Source organism: Aulonocara stuartgranti (genome assembly GCF_965226115.1).
Source record: "Aulonocara stuartgranti genome assembly, chromosome: 3".
In the NCBI taxonomy this organism is placed as follows: Eukaryota; Metazoa; Chordata; class Actinopteri; order Cichliformes; family Cichlidae; genus Aulonocara; species Aulonocara stuartgranti.
Genome location: NC_138941.1, coordinates 77,489,583 through 77,506,942, shown reverse-complemented (window position 1 = coordinate 77,506,942; position 17,360 = coordinate 77,489,583). Strand labels below are relative to the sequence as shown.

Sequence of the window (17,360 nt, the reverse complement as noted above, 5' to 3'; positions counted from 1 at the left end):
GTTAATGCCCTACCTGCCCCCCTGGCAAAAATTTGCTAGATCCGCCCCTGCACAGTTACCAGCTGTCAGCTGCTTAGAAAAGGATCCTGGTGTTACAGTGGGGCAAAAAAGTATTTAGTCAGCCACCGATTGTGCAAGTTCCCCCACTTAAAATGATGACAGAGGTCAGTAATTTGCACCAGAGGTACACTTCAACTGTGAGAGACAGAATGTGAAAAGAAAATCCATGAATTCACATGGTAGGATTTGTAAAGAATTTATTCGTAAATCAGGGTGGAAAATAAGTATTTGGTCACCTCAAACATGGAAAATCTCTGGCTCTCACAGACCTGTAACGTCTTCTGTAAGACGCTTTTCTGTCCCCCACTCGTTACCTGTATGAATGGCACCTGTTTGAACTCTTCATCTGTATAAAAGACACCTGTCCACAGCCTCAAACAGTCAGACTCCAAACTCCGCCATGGCCAAGACCAAAGAGCTTTCGAAGGACACCAGGAAAAGTATTGTAGACCTGCACCAGACTGGGAAGAGTGAATCTACAATAGGCAAGCAGCTTGGTGTGAAAAAATCAACTGTGGGAGCAATCATCAGAAAATGGAAGACATACAAGACCACTGATAATCTCCCACGATCTGGGGCTCCACGCAAGATCTCATCCCGTGGGGTCAAAATGATCATGAGAACGGTGAGCAAAGATCCCAGAACCACACGGGGGGACCTGGTGAATGACCTGCAGAGAGCTGGGACCAAAGTAACAAAGGTCACCATCAGTAACACACTACAACGGCAGGGAATCAAATCCCGCAGTGCCAGACGTGTTCCGCTGCTGAAGCCAGTGCATGTCCAGGCCCGTCTGAAGTTTGCCAGAGAGCACATGGATGATACAGCAGAGGATTGGGAGAATGTCATGTGGTCAGATGAAACCAAAGTAGAACTTTTTGCTATAAACTCAACTCGTCGTGTTTGGAGGACGAAGAATACTGAGTTGCATCCCAAGAACACCATACCTACTGTGAAGCATGGGGGTGGAAACATCATGCTATGGGGCTGTTTTTCTGCCAAGGGGACAGGACGACTGATCCGTGTTAAGGACAGAATGAATGGGGCCATGTATCGTGAGATTTTGAGCCAAAACCTCCTTCCATCAGTGAGAACTTTGAAGATGAAACGAGGCTGGGTCTTCCAACATGACAATGATCCAAAACACACCGCCCGGGCAACAAAGGAGTGGCTCCGTAAGAAGCATTTGAAAGTCCTGGAGTGGCCTAGCCAGTCTCCAGACCTCAACCCCATAGAAAATCTGTGGCGGGAGTTGAAAGTGCATGTTGCTCGGCGACAGCCCCAAAACATCACTGCTCTCGAGAAGATCTGCATGGAGGAATGGGCCAAAATACCAGCTACTGTGTGTGCAAACCTGGTAAAGACCTATAGTAAACGTTTGACCTCTGTTATTGCCAACAAAGGTTATGTTACAAAGTATTGAGTTGTATTTTTGTTATTGACCAAATACTTATTTTCCACCCTGATTTACGAATAAATTCTTTACAAATCCTACCATGTGGATTCATGGATTTTTTTTTCACATTCTGTCTCTCACAGTTGAAGTGTACCTCTGGTGCAAATTACTGACCTCTGTCATCATTTTAGGTGGGGGAACTTGCACAATCGGTGGCTGACTAAATACTTTTTTGCCTCACTGTATGCACTGGGCTGGGTGATAAGAACTACACCCAATACTCATTTGCACGACAGCACACAAGAATGAGAAATTCTCTCACTGGAAGAAGAGCCAGCACTTAAAAGTTCACCTTCTACACTGTGGTCGGATGGTCCAACAGATGTGGGATTAATAAAAAACGCAGACTCGGTAATAGTACAGACTGTTTCATCCCACAGGCCCATTAAACCACAATACCCCTTATCTAAAGAAGCAATAGAAGGGATTAAGCCAGTGATAAAAGATATGGAAAAAGCAGGAATTCTAATAAAAACTAATTCTGCTACCTGTAATACTCCAATCTTCCCAGTCAAGAAAGCTAATACTGGAAAGTATCGTTTGGTACATGATCTGCGAGCAATAAATGAAATTATGGAAATGATACCACAAGTAGTAGCAAATCCCCACACTATACTGAATCAAGTCACTCCAAAAGAACAATGGTTCTCAGTGATAGATTTATCAAACGCCTTTTTCTCAGTGCCTTTACATCCTAACTCACAATATCTGTTTGGCTTCACATTTGAGGGACAGAGATACACCTATACTAGGTTACCTCAGGGATTTCAAAACAGCCCCACTCCCTATGCTGAAGCTTTAAAGAAATCAATGATGTCCTGCCTCCTGCCAGCAGAAGGACAGTTTCTACTTTACGTAGATGATATTTTAGTGACTGGCCACACAGAGGAAGGGTGTAAACAGAACACTATGGCTGTGTTACGTCACCTGGCTGAGCAAGGCCACAAAGTGTCTCTGAATAAACTCCAATTATGGAGACCTGAAGTAACATACTTAGGCCACACCCTCTCAGGCGAAGGAAGAAAACTCCTAAACAAAAGAAAAGAAGCTATACAAAATGCACCACAGCCACAAACTAAGCAACAGGTTTTCTTGGCTTTACACTGGCTCCTGGCTACAGGTGCTAAAAAGACCACTCATTGGAGTTGGGATATTTTTACTTTTATTTTGTGTCTTTGTAACATGTATACTGCCATGTCTAAAACTCATGATTAACGGCATAATATTGTCCACTGTTGGTGCATACATAGCCGTGACAAATGATGATGATGACTCCGACCTGTTGGAACATGAAGACTTTGTGTGATTAATGGCGATGTGACAGAAAATGTACAACAAGATGTTACAAACTGATATCTCACTAAAAGTTATACGTGACAATTTGTTTGTCCAAATCAAAGATTGATGTTAGTAGAGAAGAAGCCACCATGATAAAGCCTGTGTGTGAAAACGAGATCAGTGGATTTGATCAAAATCACATTTAAGGAGGAATTCTGTCCTCCAGTTTGTTTAAATAAGCTTTGGGATTAAACAGCATCATCTATGTTTGTGTCTGATGACATGTTTGATCCAGGTCAGCTTGAATATCACAGCTGATGTGTGGAACTCTGACATGTTTAAAGCCTGATTATCAGGATGATTCAAACACATCTGTCTAAATAATGAGATTCATGTTTCCACACAAAGTTATAAAGTGCAGCATCGACTGTTTTCTGAATGATTGAGGATCATCTGTGACTCTTACAGGATACACTAAGTCAGATAATCTTTGTAAAATGTGTGAATGACTTTTTGAAGTACTGACCAAAATCTGCTGGTTTACAGTATCAAAGGCTTTATATCAATAAAGAATAAATAGGTGTTTTCACGTCTGTAATCCTTATGATCAATCAGATCCAGAATCAATCTAAGAGGAACAGGAAGTGATGAATAACCAGGAAGTGTGATCAGCTGCACTCACCACTGTTGCTGAGAGAAACCTGATGGACTCCAGTGAATCTTCTTTTAGAGACAAACAGGACTCGACTGCAGCTCTGCTGCTGCTCTCTCACACTTTCCCTTCTGCAAAATGATGTTGAACTTCTTGCTTTTCAGGTGTTGCTCCGCCTCTTCCTGCCTCTCCCTTTACAGGAATCAGCCGGTCTGTACTCAGTGACTGTGTGCAGCGGGTGGGAGGAGTGAGGAGTGGTGTGTGGGTTCACACAGTAATGACGGCCTCAGGTGATCAGGAGAAACTCACCTGGATTTCCTTTTTCCACAGCAGACTGAGAGCTTCAGGTGGACCCTGAAGGAGGTCTCAGACACAGGTGGTAAAAGTACACACAGTGTGTACTGAAGTAGAAGTACTACTGTTAAAAATACTCCAAGTACTGTTTCAACTTCTTTACTGAAGTAAAAGTAAAAAGTAGTGGCTGTGAAATGAGAGTAAAAAGAGCTGATTGAAGAACATTTCTAACACGTGTTTATACAAAGCTAACTGAACCATGTGCTGCATCAACGTGATAATAAAATAATATTATTCACTTTGTTTCTGTCTAAATTTGAATTCTAATAAATATTTTAGCTTGAAATAAGTGAAAAAAATCTGCCAATGGAACAAGTTAAAATTCTCTAGTTTTCTCTTGTTTCAAGATTCAATGTCTTGAAAAAAGTTCTTACAAAATGTCGCTCTGTAGCTGATTGTAATAATAATAATAATAATACATTTTATGTGAAAGCACCTTTCAAATAAAATGTATTAACACACTAAGGTCGCTGTCAGGATCTGACGGCGCCCTGACCGGTCGACCTGCCGGTGTGTGTGTGTCTCTCCTGTCGCTCTGTCTTCCCCTCCGGCTCCGCTGTGATGTGTTGGGGGGTAGCCTAGCAACGGGCTACCTTCGACCCGGAGGTGCTGTCGCCTGGAGCACACCACACCTACAGTCAATCCACCAGCTGCTGCCAATCAACTTCCATCTTCAGCAGGGCTACTTAATGGTGTGGCTGAGCGACAGACAGCGCTTGAGTATTGCACTAAGCCTGGTAGTGTCGTTGAGTCGCTAACGTTATTGTAGTGCTGTCTGATCGTCATACTCATTCTGCTGTCGTGTGTGTGTGTTCACCCAGGGATTGACGGAGGATTCACGGACACAAGGGAAGCACCTGGAGGAGAGACGGGCACTCATTACTACGCACGGGCTTACACGGAAGGAGGGACGCACTATCACCATTGTTGCACATTTGAACTGTTGTCACCTTGCTGCACTGTAAATAAATGCACTGTCATTATTTCTGAGCTCCGCGCCTGAGTCTACTCTCTAACCACCGTGACAGAATACTCCAGCCAGCCATGGACTCGGCGGACTCAAACCCAGTTCAGCGAGAGCTCTCTGTTCAGGGCGAAGTTTTGGGCCGCCATGAGAGCATGATGAAACACATCATGACGGAACAAACAGCGATGCGACAGGTGCTTGCAAACATTCAAGGTGTGTTACTCACCACGCCTGGCACCTCAGCTACAGTTCCACAACCCACTCCATCAGTAAGTGTGGCTGCAGCTTGCCCATTACCTCCTTCGTCTCCACCACCTCCACCTAGGCGAGAACATACATTACCGGTTCCGGAGAAGTTTGATGGAGATATAACAAAGAGCCGAGGCTTTCTGATGCAATGTTCATTGATTTTCAGACAACAGACACAGGCTTACGGCTCAGATTGTGCGAAGATCACGCTTATGGTGGAATTGATGACTGGCCGGGCGCTGCAATGGGCACAAGCCGTTTTAAATATTCAACCGAATATCTCCTACTCGGATTTTCTGACTAAGTTCCGCTGTGTGTTTGATAAAGGAACGGATGCAGATGGCGCTGCTAATCGTTTGTTTACCCTAAAGCAGGGACGTAGGAGTGTCGCGGATTTCTCCATTGACTTTTGGATCCTAGCCGAGGAGACGGGCTAGGCGGAGAACGCTCTCCGCGGAGCCTTCCTGAACTGCCTAAACGAAGAACTCAAACGTGAGTTAGCTACGAAAGAGCTACCTAAGCCCCTTAGCGCTTTGATTAATATGTGCATTCAACTGGATAATCATATGAGAGAGTTTGGGAGACGGGCAGGTGAAGGACGACGGCCGGCAGGGGGCGCCGATGCGCCTACCGGGTTGCTTCCTTCTCACTGGCGAGAGGAAGAAGAAGACCCTGTCGAGGATGAGGAACAGCCGATGCAGTTGGGCCGGGCTCGATTCGGTGCTTCCCATCGGAGGAGAAGACAGCGCACGGGTGAGTGCTTCGTGTGTGGGAAAAGGGGACACTGGGCTGATACCTGTCCGAAGCGAGTAAAAGACTCCGCCCGCCAGTAGCTGTGGGGATACTGGCGGGTGCTACGGCTAACTCTGTTCCCCATCTCAGTTGTCCGGCTAAGCTGATTTTTCATTCCCTTACTCACCCGTGTAGCGCACTGATTGACTCTGGAGCTGAGCAGAGTTTTTTGGATGAATCGCTAGCTCGAGAATTAGCCGTACCCATTGTTCCTCTCCCTGAACCTCTCCAGGTTTCGGCTCTAATAATAATAATTATTTAGCCTTCATAAGCCTGCAGAACTTAATAAATATAGAATTTGAAAAGTAACAAACCTAAAAAGAAACACTAGGTACTGGATACATGTTCTGATGAGTTTTGGTAAACAACCATGTGACGAACATGTGTGTCTCACCTGCTCTTGTTCATCTCTGTTCTGTCCTCAATCTCTCTCCCCCCTCTGCTCCTCTCTCCCCCTCTCTGCTCCTCTCTCTCCCTCTCTGCTCCTCTCTCTCCCTCTCTGCTCCTCCCTCTCTGCTCCTCTCTCTCCCTCTCTGCTCCTCCCTCTCTGCTTCTCTCTCTCCCTCTCTGCTTCTCTCTCTCCCTCTCTGCTCCTCCCTCTCTGCTCCCCTCTCTCCCTCTCTGCTCCCCTCTCTCCCTCTCTGTTCCTCCCTCTCTCTCTGCTCCTCCCTCTCTGCTCCTCCCTCTCTCTCCCTCTCTGTTCCTCCCTCTCTCTCTGTTCCTCCCTCTCTCTCTGCTCCTCCCTCTCTGCTCCTCCCTCTCTGCTCCTCCCTCTCTGCTCCTCCCTCTCCCTCTCTGCTCCTCTCTCCTGATGTTCCCATGTCACAGAAACAGGCTCTGTGTTTTGCCTTATATGCATCCACAGCTGTGCCACCAGTTTACTCACATGGACTCTACTAACCTATCAGAAGCTTCTTCAGCTCAGAATGGAATCGTCTGGAGTTTCTTATTAATTAACAATAAACTTAGTGTACATGTGCTCCTACATTTGATGAAAGTGATTACACTAGACAGCTCCCTCTTTTTATTCTGACATTTAACTAATTCAAAAGATATTTCAACATTTATTTATCTAAAACAAAACAAATTTACTCTAAATAGATGTTTAACAATAAAAAATAAGTTTTGTTGTTTTCTCCATAACCAACCAAACCAGTCACCTGTTCATTAGACACATCTCTTAGAACTTCAATAAGATTTCTTTATTAATTCAAAATCAATGTTGAGAAATCATCTTAACCACACTGGTACCTGAGTTTGTAGTAGTGATGGGATTTCCGGCTCTTTTTAGAGATCCGGCTCTTTCGGCTCGGCTCACTAAAAAGAGCCGGCTCTTTCGGCTCCGAACCGGCTCTTCAGGTTGTTTTGTTGCTTTAATTTATTTATTATTCACAATAATATAAAACTATGCACAAAAGGAATTACTAACGTAAAAAAAAGTGGTTTTATTTGTATATGTTTATATATAAATATATGCGGTGGCCCCTAGAGACAAAACACATACAAACTCCAAAACACATTTCTAGCATGAACTGAACTTCCAAAGCAGAGCTACTAGATCACTTAAATTACACAATTGAAAGCATGTGTGTATTGTTTGTGTATTTATACACAGGCACTCAAATATATTCAAATAATTTTAAAAAAAAGTTCATCTACCTGTTACTATCACACACCAAATCCGGTCGTTGGTACTTGCTGGCTTGTGTAGCCACAAGATAACAAAAGATCAACACTGCGCCCAGCATCCTGGAGCACTTCTGTTGTCTTTTGTAAGTGTTTTGAGTTTTTATGTGCTTCTGAGTTTTTATATGCTTCGGAGTTTGTACGTGTTTTTACGTGTTTTGGAGTTTGTACGTGATTTGAAGTTTGTATGTGCTTTGTCTCTAGGGACCACTGTAAATATACTTTTATTTATTCACCCCACATAAAATGTAATAAATAAATCATATAATACAAAAATCAACTATTCACATTTCAACTTTTAACTATTTAAATTTTCAGCTTTTTCCTTTTACAAATTTAAAGTGAAACAACACAAAACACTGCAAAACAAAACACAATTAAATATAAATTATAATATGAAAACAAAAAGAAGATGCACATTCTCTGTCATATGGACCTGCATGAATAAACTTTCTGAATCCTTTATCATCTGCAACCGAAAATAGTTGTGGATGATTACTATACCTTTCTCATGTGACGTTGTTGTCCCTGGCTCTCTTTCTCTGTCTCTCCCTCTGGCTCTGTTCCTGTGCTACTGAGTGTAACTACCGCCCCTCCCCCCTCTGCCCAGCATAAAGCACAAGGCTCACGTGCAGAGTGAAGCGGAAAAAAAGTGCGAGAGAGAGAGAGGGTGAGAGAAAGAAAAAAAAAAACCCACGTGACGGCTCGCGATAAGGAGCCGGCTCGCGTCGTTCACGTCAAAGAGCCGGCTCTAAGAGCCATTTCGTTCGCGAACGACCCATCACTAGTTTGTAGGAATGGGGTCTAAAAGACACGTTGATGGCTTGGAGGAAGTAATTATTGAAGTTTACTCAGAAAGATCAATTGGAGAAAAAGAGTCTAACTTAACATCAATGGTACTAAGAGTAGCTGTAGATAATATTACATCTGTGGGATGATTATTGGTAATTTTTTCTCTAATGATAAAAATTTTATTTGTGAAGAAGTTCATGACGTCATTACTAGTTAACGTTAAAGGGATGGTTGGCTCAAAAGAGCTCTGACTTTTTGTCAGCCTGGCTACAGTGCTGAAGAGAAACCTGGGGTTGTTCTTATTTTCTTCAATCAGTGATGAATAGTAAGATGTTCTGGCTTTGCGGAGGGCTTTCTTATAAAGCAGCAAACTATTTCTCCAGGCTAAATGATGATCCTCTAAATTTGTGACACGCCATTTCCTCTCCAGATTACGAGTCATCTGCTTTAGGCTACGTGTTTGAGAATTATACCACGGAGTCAGGTACTTCTGATTAGAGACCTTGGTTTTCACAGGAGCTACAGTATCCAGAGTCTACTGTGATAAAGTCTGCTCTCGATTATTGTATTATTGTAATCGATTATTGTAAATGTAAATGTTATCAAATGAATTAAAAGTCTGTCTTGGTCTTTCATGAATTAATAGGCTGGTGTGAAAAATTGCTGCCACACCTCCCCCTCGGCCTGTGCTTCGAGGTTTCTGGTAGTTAGAATGACTCGGGGGTGTTGATTCATTTAAACTAACATAATCATCCTGCTGCAACCAGGTTTCTGTAAGGCAGAGTAAATCAATTTGTTGATCAATTATTAAGTCATGTACTAACAGAGACTTGGAGGAGAGAGACCTAATATTTAATAATAATCCACATTTCACTGTTTTACTCTTTGGTTCAGATGTGGATACTGTATTGTTCTTTCTTTGTGTTTTTTTTTTTTTTTCCATAAAGAACTATTTCTTCTGCGCGTCAGTCAGTAACACCCATTGCAATAAACCTAGCCCTTAATAACTTTGCGTGACATACTACTCAAGAACATAATGTTGTTAATGTGGTATGACAGAATAACATAACAGATGGATGAGCTTACAGGTGACTATGTTGCTTTGGTATTTAGCTGTGCTGGGATCCTTTTAGAAAATTATTTTAAGTCTTAAATATGCTTCACATATAGAGAGTTTACCAGGTCAAGTGGCCAGTCTGTTTGCTATGTTGAATTTGTTTACAGCAACACTTCTAAAAAAATGGGCCAGTACCACTTGTTTTACTGCCTGGGCTGGGCAGACAATTGTCTGCGTGTTTGTTTTTTTTCCTGGTATGGGCTGATCATGAGTCAGCCTATAATTGGGCGAGAATGAAAATGCTCTAGGAGTCGGCGCTTTGGAGTGAACAGCTTGTCTGGGAGCCAGGAAGTCTTCTCTCATTTTTTCTGTGCGATGTGTGGTAATGTCAGAGAGTCCACACTAAATAGTCATTAGAAGGAAGCACACAGAACATGAACAAACTGAAAACACTGGGTCAACAACACAGGAACCCTGGAGTTGATCCCCAGAAATATAGTAAAATTCCAATTTTTGGTCCCCACAGACATAAGTAAACATGTACACACAGACACACCAAGAAGCAGGAGGGAGGCAGACGAGTGAGAGAGCAGCTGCTACAACGACAACAAGCTGGAAAGGTGAGAAAATGAGAGAGGGAGAGAGAGAGAGGCAATAAAATGTAGATGCACTTCAGTCACACTGTAAGATAAAGGCTCGACCTTCTGTGTAAGTCTATATTCACTGTTTCCCTTTCACAAGTCATTATATATATTCCAAGGTAACTTCTGTTTCTCCACATTCATTGAAGATGTCATACCATATTTTATTCTGTTGTTTTGTATTTCACTCTTTTCTATGGTGTACAGTATCTTATTCTTATTATCTTATCCCGAATAAACCACTGTGTAAATGCAAGAATCTACATGACTTATACACCTTCATTTAACCAAGTCTGTCACTGTTACAGCTTTCACAGGAACAAATAGAAACAGCGCCACCTAAAGGTTGAACCAGTCAACATTAAAGTCAACATGATGCGTTTCTACAGCTCGCATCAAGCCAGTCACAGCAAAGGTGCATCCAACACATGCATACCAAAGCTACCTGGTTTTACAGGTACACACTACATCTTTCACAGTATATATGGAAATAGCTTCAGTTCATGAAATGATGAAATTTATCTCCTGTGTTGAGCACAGGGGGCGTGTCCAAACGAAGCCTGTGTTAAGGCCCATATCATTCTTCAGAATATCACGTCACCAAAGATAAACGAGTCCTTGTTTCTCTGAAATGACATCACTGCCTCATTGTGTGATTCAAACTGTTGAAAAGACACAGGGATTTATTTTTTGCATGAACTGGATCTGAGGTGAATCTGGGGATGATCACCCACTTGCAGGAACATTATAAGCACATTATGGAGCCACCAAAAAGGCAAAAAATATCAGCAGTTAGAAGCATTTTGACATGCTGTCAACCATTAATAACATAGGTCTTAAAACAGTTTCAGAGAGGCTGGTTTGTTAGGGGCGTGAATGTGTATAATACATAGTGGTGTTCTGCAGTTGATAAAAAGTTATTTTTGGATGTCTAACTATGGTCCATTTTGAGCTGTTTCATAACGTCAGGTGATTTGTTTCTTTCTGAGTGTCTAGTGTTGTTGTTTGTATGACATCTGCATGACATTCTTCTGATCTCAGTCATTTCATCGTTTACTTCCTTGTTCATGAGGTTCTCCTTGTGTCTTTGTCTTGTGTTCAAATCAAAATCAAATCAATCAATATTATTGTCACGGCACACTGGTACATGGTACAGCACATGTGAGGGAAATTCTTGTGTGCAAGCTTCACAGGCAACAGAGGTGTGCAAAATACAAGAAACATAAGAAACGGGAATATAAGAACTGCAAGAATTAAAATATGTACAAATATAAGATTGTATGCACATTACTAAATATGTATACCAAACATGCATATACTTATGCATATGTGTGTGTGCGTGTATATACATATGGAATATTATATTTTTGTTCCTGCAAGCGCTTTTTATGCAATTTTTGCAAAGCTATATGTGGAAGGAAACCGTGACCGAGGACAAGCTGATGGCACAAGATGTAAGTACAACTCCTCCGGTTTCTTATGTTTCATATGGAAAAAAAAATAATTATTGTGCTACCTTACGTGGTTCCAGTTCTACAGGGATTTAAAAATAGTCACACCAAACAGAGTGTGCCCGCTCCGACCGGTTTTGAAACGTTAATAAGACAAAGTTTTTCTCATACCATTACTCAATTAATTGCTAGAATAATCAGTGGAATACTCGATTACGGAAATGATCATTGTATTGTAGTTTATTTTTATTTATATATATATATATATATATGTGTATATATATATATATATATATATATATATATATATATATACACATATGTTCTTCCTCTACACCCCCCCCCCCCCCCCCCCCCCAATTTTTGCACATGTCGAGAAGCGTGTCAGGCCACATTTCACTGTGTGTTATACTTGTATAACTATGCATGTGACAAATAAAGAGCCTTGAACCTTGAACAAAAGAAAAACCACACAAACTAAGCACAAAGAGACACATAACATACACATATGTATTACATGATGCAAAAATAACCCAGAGTGTGTAAAGGAGTAAGACTCACTGAGCAGCTGGATCTACTGGAAAGCTGAACTCAGATATAATGAGTATATATAGATATAACTTCAGTGTGACGACGTCACATGGATGAGTGAGTGTTTAAGAAAATATAAGTAAATGGAAAGAAAGATGGCACTACTGTAAAATGTATTTTAATATTCTGAAAGCTGAACTGCTTTAGTTATTTGACTGTTTTTATTGTGCATTAGACGGTTGACATTAATGTGGAGAGTCCACACAGTAATCAGTCAAAGCCTGCAACAGTCTGTGGCTGAATTCCTAAAAATCACTATCTCTACTTTCAAGATTAGGCTTCAAACTTTCCTTTTTGCTAAAGCATATAGTTAGGGCTGGACCAGGTGACCCTGAATCCTCCCTTACTTATGCTGCAATAGACGTAGGCTGCTGGGGGATTCCCATGATGCACTGGGTGTTTCTTCTTCAGTCACTATGTGTTAATAGACCTCTCTGCATGGAATCATACTTGCTATTCATCTCTTCCACAGCATGTTTTTTCCCCCCATGGCCGCCCCTGGTTCTACCAAATGTTCCTTCCTTTTAAAAGGGTTTTCCTTCCCACTGATGTCAAAGTGCTTGGTAACAGGGTGTCATGTGACTTTTGGGGGTTTCATTCTTATTGTAGGGTCTTTACCTTACAATGTAAAGCAACAACAACACTAGTGTCTGGCTGGATTTAGGCCTACAGGAGCATGAAGTTCAGATAGTTTTCACCTGATATTCTGCAAAAAAACCCTCAACAATCGAACAACTTCAGGCCTCAGTCTGTTTTCTAAGTCAGACTCTCTTTTACATTATGGACAGAGAGATGAGAAATAAAAAAATACACCTACTCAATACTTAAGTACTAAATATCGATTGAGTTTATAAGTGCATACACTCCATAACTGTCACATCTTGGAGTAATCTCCACTTTGTCCTTCCTGTTTAGGATTTCTGTGACTGCAGTAAAATTCCCTCCATCTATCCAGTTTGCCTCCAGTAAACATTAATTTATAATAATCCTGAAGGCTGAAGCACGGCAACCTCACCAAGTGATTACAGAGGACTTTAACCACACTCTCATCAGTTCAAGTGTCTCATAATGTTTAGAGTGCTTTTGTAAATCAACAGGTAAAAACTTAGCTGGTAGTTTGAAACATGGTGTTTCAATGGAATGCATCCATTGACTCAGAGAAAACTGATCTTAGTGCAGGTGTTTGGACAAAGGGAAATATCATGTTAACTGAACATCAACATTCAATAAAGACCAAACCAGAACTTTAATAAGAGAAATATGTCTTCAACTTAAACAAACTTTGTTCTGACAGTGAATCAGTGTTAGTTTCACCTCAGACCTGTTCCTCTGTCTGTTGGTTTATAGGAAGACTCGTAGTCAGAGGTGGGTTTAGTGTTACAGAGTTTAATGAGCAGAGCAGTCGAAGTTTAAGCCAGGCAGGAATCCACACAGTGGAGGGGGAACATGACAAATACTCTAAATATCGAGTAATCTCCTCCCTAAACTCCTCCCTCTTCACTGCACCAATGCCGAGGTTACACTCCACCAGCTGAGCGTCTTCCCGTCTGTGGTGAGGCTGCAGAGACATGACAGCGCACAGATCAGACTGACTGCATCACTTCTCTATGAAGGTCCAAACAGGCTGAACGCTTCATTCTCAGCTACAAAGGTGTCGACTGATTTTCACATAAGAAGCAGCTCTGCGAGCAGGAGCCAAAGGGTTCAAAAGTTGTGTGGTGCAAGCTGATGCTCTGCAGTAGGTTGCAGTAACAGCAGATGGAGATATTTCATTTCAAAGAAAGAATAATTATAACAGAGAAAATAATCTCTGGAAAGGCATGAACACATTTACATGTAAATATATATTAGCTGCCTAGCTTAACAATTTCTGGCATAGAAGGACATTGGAATGTGCTTCATACGTTCTTTGGACACTGCTGACTTCTTGGCATTGAATATATCGTCTAGTGCATCTTCTGCATGCTTGTCAATTCACAGTTTGGAGAAGCAAAGCGTGATATTGACATGATGGACTCGGGTGTATTTTGCATGCTTTGTTGTGATATCAGGCTGCAGAGAAGAGTTGCTAGTTGTTGTTGTTGTTGTTGTTGCTCTACAACACTGTTCAATATTCCCATGATCTCATCATCTACTGCTTCTTCTTACCTCAGACAGACAGCAGGTGGCTCTCAGAGGACAACTTATGAGATGAAACGTGGACTTGATAAACACAGCTGTAGATTCCTTGATGGGCGGGCTCTGCAGGAGGAAACAGGAAGTTGGCAGAGTTATTGACAGCTGGCTGTGTGTACTTGTTTTTGGTGTCAGGGGACAGGTGAGCTGGAAGGAGCCTCCTGGATACTGTGGCTGTGTCCCAATTCAGGGTCTGCACGCTTGAAGTACGCGCACTACATGTACTATGTACACGTACTATAAGTAGGATAAGTGCGGAAGTGGGAGGCTTGTGAAATGGGACGGTCTAGCCTTCGTCGCGCTGTTCAGGTTGCCTAGCAACCATGATACTAACCGCGAGAAATGTTACATACAGCTTTGTGTGACAGAAATGAAGGAGAAAAATGTTTTGTTGGTCGTTCATTTTTGTCATGACATCACTTTGATTTGATGAGTATCTGAGGCTGAGACCACGGGACTGTAAAACATGATTGTTGGGCTTCATTTCTGTGCTGAACAGTCATTTAAGATCAGTTAGTAAATAACAATTAGACCATCTCTGAATCGAGGAGGGGACCTAAGAGTACATCTTTCGCCATCTTACAATGCTGTGATTGCAGCCATTCCCCAACTCTCTGTGAATGGGACTCATGGCCATTGATCAGTGGTCTTTGATCAGTGGTTGTTGATCAATGGTCATGAGAATTTGCATAATTATGATTAAGGAACTGACCTCCCAGCCCATTGTTCCTGCAGTGGGCTGGTTTCAGTCATTATGCAAATTTACTGTTTATAAGATTGGGGGAACCTGCAGTCAGCTGAGACTGAAGACGTCACCTGCATGATGATGAAATGTTTCTCCCAGAAAAACGCTACGTCCAGATGAACAGAATCAACTTTTGGAGAATCAGAGAGCTCCTTACATCCCACGGTGTGACTAATTTGAATAGCTGCCTGCACGATTTTTAAAATGAAGTTGTTAATCCCTTAGACAGTAAAGTGTTCTTTAACAGTACGACATTGATAGAGTTACAGGTGTTTAATGGGTTTGTTTGTGTGTTTGAGAGTTCAGTTTAGGGTTGCCAACTCCCTGAAAAATAAATAAGGGACACCTCGTGGCCAGGGCCGGGCAACCCAGTTCACCCTTCCCAGTGTGGTGAATTTTGTAGCTTTTTTTGTGTGTGAAATTGTTTTTTTAGCCATTTGACTTGAAGTTGATTTAAGTAGATGCATATTCTATTCTTTGTGATATGAACACATGGGAAACAAATGATCATTTAGCCATTTATTTTTAGCTCAACATGACAACATTAACACAGTAAAACAGGTCTCTTTCTTAAACAGAAGCCTGTCATGCTTAACTTTTGAGAATATAAGTAAATCTTTCTTTAAAAGAACTCTGTCCTGCTTAACTTAAAATTATAGAAAACAATAGAAAGAAAAACATTCTTGTAACAGTGCACATTGTGTTACACCACAAAGGGGTGCAAAGGAGCTATGAGCTTGATATGAAAGATGACCTGATGTGCAAATGTGGCACCCTGAGTATTTTGCGCATTAAGAACAAGTCTCAGATGTGTTCCTTATGTGTTCGTGCCCACCCCCCATCATCTTTTTTTGCTATTTGTTGTGACAATAGTTTGCATCATAACACAGAGCGAAAAGCTCATTTGCTCCCACCTGATGTGATGTTAGGGCGATATTTAGTTTCGCCAGTAGGTGGCAGTGGCGGCTCAGCCAAACGGGTAACTGGCAAAATAATCCTTCACAAAAGTAAAGCAGGCCCGTTATTACAATGGAAGCCGCCAGTAACACTGAATTGTTTTGCTGTGTTTCAGGTGAGAGCAAAATATGAGAACTACATACATTTATGTAAAGTTGATGCTTATTTAACATGTTTGGAGTGTAATTCTTGTTTATATGGTGTTTAATGTGAGCGAATAAGGGAGTTGTTTCACGTTATCTGTGGGTAATGCTAGTAACATTTGTGCGCTAGCTAAGTCATGTTTAATCATGCATTAATCTCTGTAACCGTGTTGTTCCATCAGTAAGGTGAAAGGAAACTGTTAGCTGGTTTCAGTTAAAGTTATAGGAAATAGACCAGCCAGTACATGTTATGTTGTCTATTGTTACTGGTCATTTTCTCTGTGTGAAGGGCTGATTAATACATGGCCATTACACGTAATGCTACAAAAGTAACGCAGGCCAGTTATTACAATGGAAGCCGCCAGTAACACTGAATTGTTTTGCTGTGTTTCAGCGCAATAAATCGTCCTGAGGGTAGAAGTGTGAACAGCCGTGTTGGGGGGATGTGGGGTCTTTGAGGATGGAGGCAGCTCTCCTCTGGACTCTGCGATGGTGGATGCAGAGGGCAGCGGGGTCCTGATCATCTTCTCTGCAGGCGTTGGGTCCATAGCAGTAGTGCTGCCGTACCATGCAGTGATGCAGCTGGTCAGTGTGCTCTCCACAGTGCAGCTGTAGAAGCTGCTGAGGATCTTGGGAATGAGTTTGTGAGGGATGACTGTATTGAAGGCGGAGCTATAATCAACAAAAAGCACCCTGAGGTCTTTGTTTTCCAGGTGGGAGAGGGAGTAGTGAGGGGCAGCAGCGATGGCGTCTGACGTGGACCTATTGGGCCGGTAGGCAGACTGCAGGGGGTCCAGAGTGTCTGGGATGTTGCTCTGGATGTAGGCCAGCACCACTCTCTCAAAGCACTTTGCAATGATGGGAGTCAGTGCGACTGGTCTGCAGGCGTTTAGTGGCTGGGCTTTTCTTGGGGAGGGGCATGATGGTTGTGGTCTTGAAGCATGTGGGGATAGTGCTCTGTGTGGGAGTCAAGTTGTTAAATGTTGTCATTGTGTTACTTAAGTTTGTAAGTCTTGGTTCAAGCAGCCTGATCAAAGACGTTCCTTTGTCTCTGACCACCTCTCCAGCCAGTTTGTTGGTGGGGAGGCTGCAGTGTTTTGTTATAGGCACATCTATGTGAGGGCTCTGTTTGCTGCTTAGTAAGCTTCCTGCTTTATCATCCTTTTGTGGGCAGGAGGTCACACAAACGCACCCCAAACACACACACACACATAGGGCCTTATGTTTGTTGACCATAGGGGGTTTACAATGGGTGGTGCTTGTGTGTACTGTAACTGTGTTCAGTAAAAGGTCGTCTGTGGGTGGATTCAGTGC

The 17,360-nt window shown here is 42.2% G+C and overlaps 1 protein-coding gene across 1 annotated transcript in view; it reads left to right on the top strand.

Annotated features, from left to right (window-relative positions):
* The window catches only part of LOC309703657 (uncharacterized protein), a 196,702-nt gene extending 184,994 nt beyond the window's left edge, over positions 1–11,708 (top strand). The window contains exon 2 of the mRNA XM_082528599.1: positions 11,675–11,708. The gene's annotated coding sequence lies outside the window, so the exon portion shown is untranslated. The remainder of the gene's footprint in view (positions 1–11,674) is intronic.
* The last annotated feature ends 5,652 nt before the right edge of the window (positions 11,709–17,360 follow it).